Source organism: Pseudophryne corroboree, chromosome 5 (genome assembly GCF_028390025.1).
Source record: "Pseudophryne corroboree isolate aPseCor3 chromosome 5, aPseCor3.hap2, whole genome shotgun sequence".
NCBI lineage: Eukaryota > Metazoa > Chordata > Amphibia > Anura > Myobatrachidae > Pseudophryne > Pseudophryne corroboree.
In genome coordinates, this window is record NC_086448.1 from 807,797,848 (window position 1) to 807,805,806 (window position 7,959).

The following is a 7,959-nucleotide window of genomic DNA, read 5'->3' on the forward strand; positions in this document are numbered from 1 at the left end:
TATTATCATGCAGCACACTGAGGCTGAGCACAGATATGGTATGTGACTGTGTATCGTTTTTTTTTCAGGCAGAGAACGGATTATATTAAATAATAAATAAAACTGGTGGTCACCACTAGTATAACTATCAGCAAAACTCTGCACTCTCTGAGTACTCCTAATGCTCCAGTAAATCAAGTGTCTCACTCTCTATCTAAACGGAGAGGACGCCAGCCACGTCCTCTCCCTATCAATCTCAATGCACGTGTGAAAATGGCGGAGACGCGCGGCTCCTTATATAGAATCCGAGTCTCGCGATAGAATACGAGCCTCGCGAGAATCCGACAGCGGGATGACGTTCGGGCGCGCTCGGGTTAGCCGAGCAAGGCGGGAAGATCCGAGTCTGCCTCGGACCCGTGTAAAAAGGCTGAAGTTCGGGGGGGTTCGGATTCCGAGGAACCGAACCCGCTCATCTCTAGTAAATATAACTATTACCGTTCCCCTATCATGGTGCCCCCCTTTTCATTTTCTTCTGCATCCGCCCCTGCTGCTATATATACTGGTGGTCACTGTGTCAGCAAACTGCACAACTGAAATGCACCACAGGTATAGAATCTAGATGGATAGTATACTTGACGACACAGAGGTAGGTACAGCAGTGGCCTACTGTGCCGTAATGCTATATATTATATACTGGTGGTCACTGGTCAGTAAAACTCTGCACTGTACTCCTCCTATATAATATTATACTGGTGGTCCCCAGTCCCCACAATAAAGCAGCACACTGAGCACAGATATGGAGTGTTTTTCAGGCAGACAACGTATACTGGTGGTCACTGTCAGCAAAACTGTGCACTGTACTCCTGCTATATAATACAGCTGCTTCCCAGTCCCCACAATTAAGCAGTGTGAGCACAGATATATGCAGCACACTGAGCACAGATATGGAGTGTTTTTTTCAGGCAGAGAACGGATAAAACTGGTGGTCACTGATCAGCAAAACTCTGCACTGTACTCCTCCTATATTAATATAAAGCTGCTCCCCAGTCCCCACAATGATATAAGGAAGCACAAATATTTGCATCAACTCAACCATGAATAAACGGAGAGGACGCCAGCCACGTCCTCTCCCTAACATTTCCAAAGCACGAGTGAAAATGGCGGCGACGCACGGCTGCTTATATAGAATCCGAATCTCGCGAGAATCCGACAGCGGGATGATGACTTTCGGGCGCGCTTGGGTTAACCGAGCAAGGCGGGAAGGTTCGAACCTGCCTCGGACCCGTGTAAAAAGGGTGAAGTTCTGGGGGGTTCGGTTTCCGAGAAACCGAACCCGCTCATCACTAATACATACGTATATATATATATATATATATATATATATACACACACACACACATACATACCACACACATTCATACATACACAAATACACATACAGAACACCCCTGTAAATACATACATATGTAGGGATCATATTATACACACATATTTCATATACAGTATTGGTGGTATACTGTACATACCACCAGCGGCTGGGAGCAGTGGGAGGCGGAAGAAGACTGGCGGGTCAGTGAGGAGGGAGAGAGCTGCTGCGGCTGAGCATGCGCAGCCAGCAGCTCTCCCCGAACTTTGTCTATGCAGAGAGCTACTGTACGTAGCTCTCTGCTGCAGTAGCTCCGTGGTCGCAGTCGCGATTGCGATCGCGGCTTTTGCTGAGACGGAGACACTGCTGTCTCCGTCTCACAAATAAACATTTGGCTCATCAGGTGGGGTTTCCAGGTACTCGGAAACCCCCCCTGCGTGCGCTACTGCCTCCAGCTGCTGTGGAACTACACGTCCCAGCATGCCCTGCCTCAGTTTTAGCATGCCTTAATAGCAAAACTGGCAGGGCATGCTGGGATGTGTAGCTCCACAGCAGTGGGAGGGCCACAGGTTGAAGACCATGGCAATAGACTGTCATTGTATGTCTCAGCACTAACCATCTATGTGTGACACAGTGTTACGTGGCTTTTATGTAAGAACACACGTTCTGTACCTTATATTGATTTCCACCAATAATGATTACTATCTGTCCTTAATCTTTTCTTATACATCCATGTAGGAATTTGTATATTATTTATTAGGCCGGTGGGACTGCCGGATTATGGGGGTCATTCCGAGTTGATCGCTCGTTATTTTTTTCTCGCAACGGAGCGATTAGTCGCTAATGCGCATGCGCAATGGCCGCAGTGCGACTGCGCCAAGTAAATTTGCTATGCAGTTAGGTATTTTACTCACGGCATTACGAGGTTTTTTCTTCGTTCTGGTGATCGGAGTGTGATTGACAGGAAGTGGGTGTTTCTGGGCGGAAACTGGCCGTTTTATGGGTGTGTGTGAAAAACGCTACCGTTTCTGGGAAAAACGCGGGAGTGGCTGTAGAAACGGAGGAGTGTCTGGGCGAACGCTGGGTGTGTTTGTGACGTCAAACCAGGAACGAAACTGACTGAACTGGTCGCAGATGCCGAGTAAGTCTGGAGCTACTCAGAAACTGCTAAGAAGTGTCTATTCGCAATTCTGCTAATCTTTTCGTTTGCAATTTTGATAAGCTAAGATTCACTCCCAGTAGGCGGCGGCTTAGCGTGTGCAAAGCTGCTAAAAGCAGCTTGCGAGCGAACAACTCGGAATGACCCCCTATATGCATAGAGAATCTCTCTATTACTAAAGTAAAGTTTCTTATCTTTACTGGTATTTTTCTGTCAGTTCCCGTGGGATTGCGTTCTTCTAAGGTTTATATAATGTATGTTTTATTACACGGTGTCCATTTGTTGATTTTTAATGTTAAACTAAAATAAGTATTTTTTTTTATAATAATAATAAAAGGTCAGAGCGACCCTCAGTAACCTGAGAATACTTATTTCTCATCCTCCTGTTTTCCCAGTTATACAACTAAAAGTCCATCAGCTCAGCCTCAACTGTACATGACACGAGGGTTCAAGAGAATGTCAGCAGGCCCATTGTGATGTCATCAGCCCATTGTGATGTCATCGGCCCATGCCCTGTGGCTATATAATCTCTCATCCGGCAGTTTACTGCCATTCCATCTTGGAAGCTTCAGCAAAACATCTCGAGGTAAGTAGCCGGCTTTGATTTCACTTTTGTAGGTGCATTTATACCATTATTATTTTAATTACCGCCACTGTTCATTATGACAAGGATTTTATATTTAGTTTTAGTCCTAGTCACTTTTTTTGCTTTGTTTAGTGACGATTTAGTCAGCGGATCTCCGTTTTCATTTTAGTCTCATTTAAGTATTGAAATAAACTGTAGTCGAGGATTATTGTTAGTCAGAATGCTCATCTATATAATGAACACCGGTAACTGCGGCTACAGTTATTATACTGTGTTATACAATGGGAACGGCTTCTTATTGATTATTATTGCAACCCAATTTGGAGTTCATTAGATCCACATTCTTCAATATAGTCTCCGGCTATTATCTCTCTCATGTCCAGGAGTTCCCTTTTACACCTCCTGACATAAATTCAATGTTATTTCTGTATTTATTACCATCTGTTGATTATTATATGTACTCATTTTTTACTTTCCGTTTCGCTGAGTTTACATTGTTGGAACAACTGTTTTATATATAACCTGTATTTTGTGTTATCAGACTATAGGTGGGATATAGTATAATCCAAGTTTGGCGGAGGTGCAGAATACCGGTCGGACATTTTTTTTAAAGCGGCAGCCATGTACAAGTCTTGATCTTGACTTGTAAATGATTGCCGCTTAAAAAAAAGTCTGAGTTCGGCCGGCATCCCGCACCCCCGGAAAACTAGGACAGTATTACATCCCACCTTATATTTCTATAGACAAAGTAAATGAGAGAGTTTTTCTTTTTATTTCTCTATGCACCACCTTATGTTATTTTTCTGATTCTTTTCAGTTACCAATTTGCCTACAATTTCTTACAACTCAATGGCACCCCGCACACCAAAGAAGCCCGCAGGCCGCAAACGGAGAAGAAGATCCACAATGCGCCGCAGACAGAAACGCCAGGCTGCCGTGGCGGAGGAAACCCTGGTGGAATACCTGCGCCGGGCATATAAGATGCTGCCCGCATACCAGGCACAACAAAAACAGTAGCCTGCAGACTGTAAGGCCTCAGGGGCTAGCCCAGCTGGTGGCCCACTAATACCTGGTCACCATGGAGGCCTTGTGGTGGTACATTAGATTAGGCTAAGAGTAGTCAGGGGAAAAAAAGTAACATCAAAAAAAATAATTAACATCAAAAAGAAAAAAAAAACAACTCTGCTAAAAAAAAAAAAAAAAGTGTTAGTGGTAATTGTAGCTAGAAGCTTCTTTTTTTTCATTAATATTTTCTTGAAAAGGAAAATGGAATCTCATATTAATGCTGTGATACATTGCTATCTATCCAATATATTCCAGTAGATAGCAATGTTTCTCAGCATTAATATGGAATCTGATATTAATGCTGTGAAATGTTGCTATCTACTGGAATATATTGGATAGATAGCAATGTATCACAGCATTAATATGTTATTCCATTTTCCTTTTCATGAAAACATTAATGGGGGTTTTTTTATGTTAAAACCAGTTATTGCGTTTCCCAACAACTGGTTTAATCATAAATAATCCCACCCCTCCATCTTACCACCTCAGTCTGAGTCACCTGGCAAAGACAAAAGATCCAGGAGCTGAAACACCAGCACTTACCACCTCAGTCTGAGTCACCTGGCAAAGAAAAAAGATCCAGGAGCTGAGACACCAGCGCTTACCACCTCAGTCTGAGTCACCTGGCAAAGAAAAAAGATCCAGGAGCTGAAACACCTGCGCTTACCACCTCAGTCTGAGTCACCTGGCAAAGAAAAAAGATCCAGGAGCTGAGACACCAGCGCTTACCACCTCAGTCTGAGTCACCTGGCAAAGAAAAAAGATCCAGGAGCTGAGACACCAGCGCTTACCACCTCAGTCTGAGTCACCTGGCAAAGAAAAAAGATCCAGGAGCTGAAACACCTGCGCTTACCACCTCAGTCTGAGTCACCTGGCAAAGAAAAAAGATCCAGGAGCTGAAACACCAGCGCTTACCACCTCAGTCTGAGTCACCTGGCAAAGAAAAAAGATCCAGGAGCTGAAACACCAGCGCTTACCACCTCAGTCTGAGTCACCTGGCAAAGAAAAAAGATCCAGGAGCTGAGACACCAGCGCTTACCACCTCAGTCTGAGTCACCTGGCAAAGAAAAAAGATCCAGGAGCTGAAACACCAGCGCTTACCACCTCAGTCTGAGTCACCTGGCAAAGAAAAAAAGATCCGGGAGCTGAGACACCAGCGCTTACCACCTCAGTCTGAGTCACCTGGCAAAGAAAAAAGAGATGCAGGAGCTGAGACACCAGCGCTTACCACCTCAGTCTGAGTCACCTGGCAAAGAAAAAAAAAGATCCAGGAGCTGAGACACCAGCGCTTACCACCTCAGTCTGTGTCACCTGGCAAAGAAAAAAAAAGGTCCAGGAGCTGAGACACCAGCGCTTACCACCTCAGTCTGAGTCACCTGGCAAAGAAATAGAACATACTGTAAAGAGCCAGGAGTTGAAATACTACATCCCACCATGCAACTGAATGACTACTCCGATGGTGTCACCTGGAAAATAATCTCAATAAAAAACAAATAAACAAAAAAAAAAGTGTTGTCCTTTATTGATAGCAAATGGTCAGGGTATTGGAAAAACATAAGTTGTGAATACACGGGCCCTCTTTATTTACCAGTACTTAGTGCTACGGTCATCAGGGTCTTTCTGTTGGTTTAGGCCCGCCAGTTAGTATATATTAAACTCCCAAATGGTAATTTTACAATATAAGTTGTTAAATTATGGTGACTTAATATTGGGGTACAAGGAAGAGATAGCATGTACTACTAATCTCTGGGCAGGGAGTTAATAGGAAATACAAATTCCTATTTCATGAATATAATATAGTTGGTATAAAATATGTTCATCCATGAGAATACAGAGGGTTTAACGCTAAGAGGGGGTAAACTGAGAAATCCGGTCTATCCGTAGATTTATACTAATGTCTATCAAATAATTAATATGCTGGGGATACGGTGGATAATAGTAATAAACATACCTTAACATACAGTAAAAGTACCACCAACAATAAAATCAGGATTAGAAAGGAAGGGAGATTTAAAACCAAATATAAGGAATTGAAGGTGCAGGGTGATGGAGGAGAGGATGGAGCCTGCATGAGAGTGAAGGAGCAGGGTGATGGAGGAGAGGATTGGGCCTGCGTGTGAGGGAAGGAGCAGGGTGATGGAGGAGAGGATGGGGCCTGTGTGTGAGGGAAGGAGCAGGGTGATGGAGGAGAGGATGGGGCCTGTGTGTGAGGGAAGGAGCTGGCTGATGGAGGAGAGGATGGGGCCTGTGTGTGAGGGAAGAAGCTTGGTGATGGAGGAGAGGATGGAGCCTGCGTGTGAGGAAAGGAGCAGGGTGATGGAGGAGAGAATGAAGCCTGCATGTGAGGGAAGGAGCAGGGTGATGGAAGAGAGGATGGGGCCTGCGTGTGAGGAAAGGAGCAGAGTGATGGAGGAGAGAATGAAGCCTGCATGTGAGGGAAGGAGGAGGGTGATGGAGGAGAGGATGGGGCCTGCGTGTGAGGGAAGGAGCAGGGTGATGGAGGAGATGATGGAGCCTCCGTGGGAGGGAAGGAGCAGGGTGATGGAAGAGAGGATGGGGCCTGCGTGTGAGGAAAGGAGCAGAGTGATGGAGGAGAGGATGGAGCCTGCGTGTGAGGGAAGGAGCAGGGTGATGGAGGAGATGATGGAGCCTCCGTGGGAGGGAAGGAGCAGGGTGATGGAAGAGAGGATGGGGCCTGCGTGTGAGGAAAGGAGCAGAGTGATGGAGGAGAGGATGGGGCCTGCGTGTGAGGGAAGGAGCAGGGTGATGGAGGAGATGATGGAGCCTCCGTGGGAGGGAAGGAGCAGGGTGATGGAAGAGAGGATGGGGCCTGTGTATGAGGGAAGGAGCAGGGTGATGGAGGAGATGATGGAGCCTCCGTGTGAGGGAAGGAGCAGGGTGATGGAAGAGAGGAAGGGGCCTGTGTGTGAGGGAAGGAGCAGGGTGATGTAAGAGAGGATGGGACCTGCGTGTGGGGGAAGAAGTTGGGTGATGGAAGAGAGGATGGGTCCTGCGTGTCAGAAAAGGAGCAGGGTGATGGAGGAGAGGATGGAGCCTGCGTGTGAGGGAAGAAGCTGGGTGCTGAAGGAGAGGATAGGGCCAGAGTGTGAGAGTGTGTGGAAAGAAGCAGGTGATGGAGGAGAAGATGGGGACAGAGTGTGGGGGGCATCCTGACATTCAGGAGACTGATGCTGGAATACCGACAGACGGTGAAAGGAAATGCTGCCAGTCACAATCCCAATGAATGCCGGTTGTTCCTACACGGTTGGTGGGTCCACGCCACCAACTAAGTGGAAATATTATCCTGTTGCAAGTGGCGCGAGCTACCGGGCCTGAAGCGTGGCAAGCGCAGCGAGCCCATGAGGGGACTCGCTGCCGGGATTCCAACAGACAGGATGCCGCTGTCGGTATAGTGACAGCCTTCTTATGGTATGATTGCAATCACCTGAGTTGATAAATAGCGGACCTTCTCACAGTCCAAATATGTTTTGGTAAAGATCACTTAGACCAAAACGCGTGGACTATTGGACTGCGAGTAGCTTAATTTTTCAACCATCTTTTCTTGTTCTACCTGTTTTTTTTAATCTTCTTTTGGGTATATTTTTTTATATTTTCTCTTATGTCCTAGAGGATGATGCGGTCCATTTAGTCCATGGGGTATAGAGGGGTCCTTTGGGAGCCATGGGCACTTTAAGAGTTTAATAGTGTGGGCTGGCTCCACCCTTTATGCCTTTCCTACCAGACTCAGTTTAGAAAATGTGCCCGAAGGAGACGGTCACAGCTAGGGGAGCTCCTAGAAGTTTT

The 7,959-nt window shown here is 46.1% G+C and overlaps 1 long non-coding RNA gene across 1 annotated transcript; it reads left to right on the plus strand.

The window, feature by feature from the left end:
* Positions 1 to 3,005: 3,005 nt before the first annotated feature.
* LOC134929498 (uncharacterized) lies at positions 3,006 to 3,998 on the plus strand. Its single transcript, XR_010178594.1, has 2 exons — positions 3,006 to 3,090; positions 3,908 to 3,998. It is a non-coding gene; the product is annotated as an uncharacterized LOC134929498 (long non-coding RNA).
* Positions 3,999 to 7,959: the final 3,961 nt, after the last annotated feature.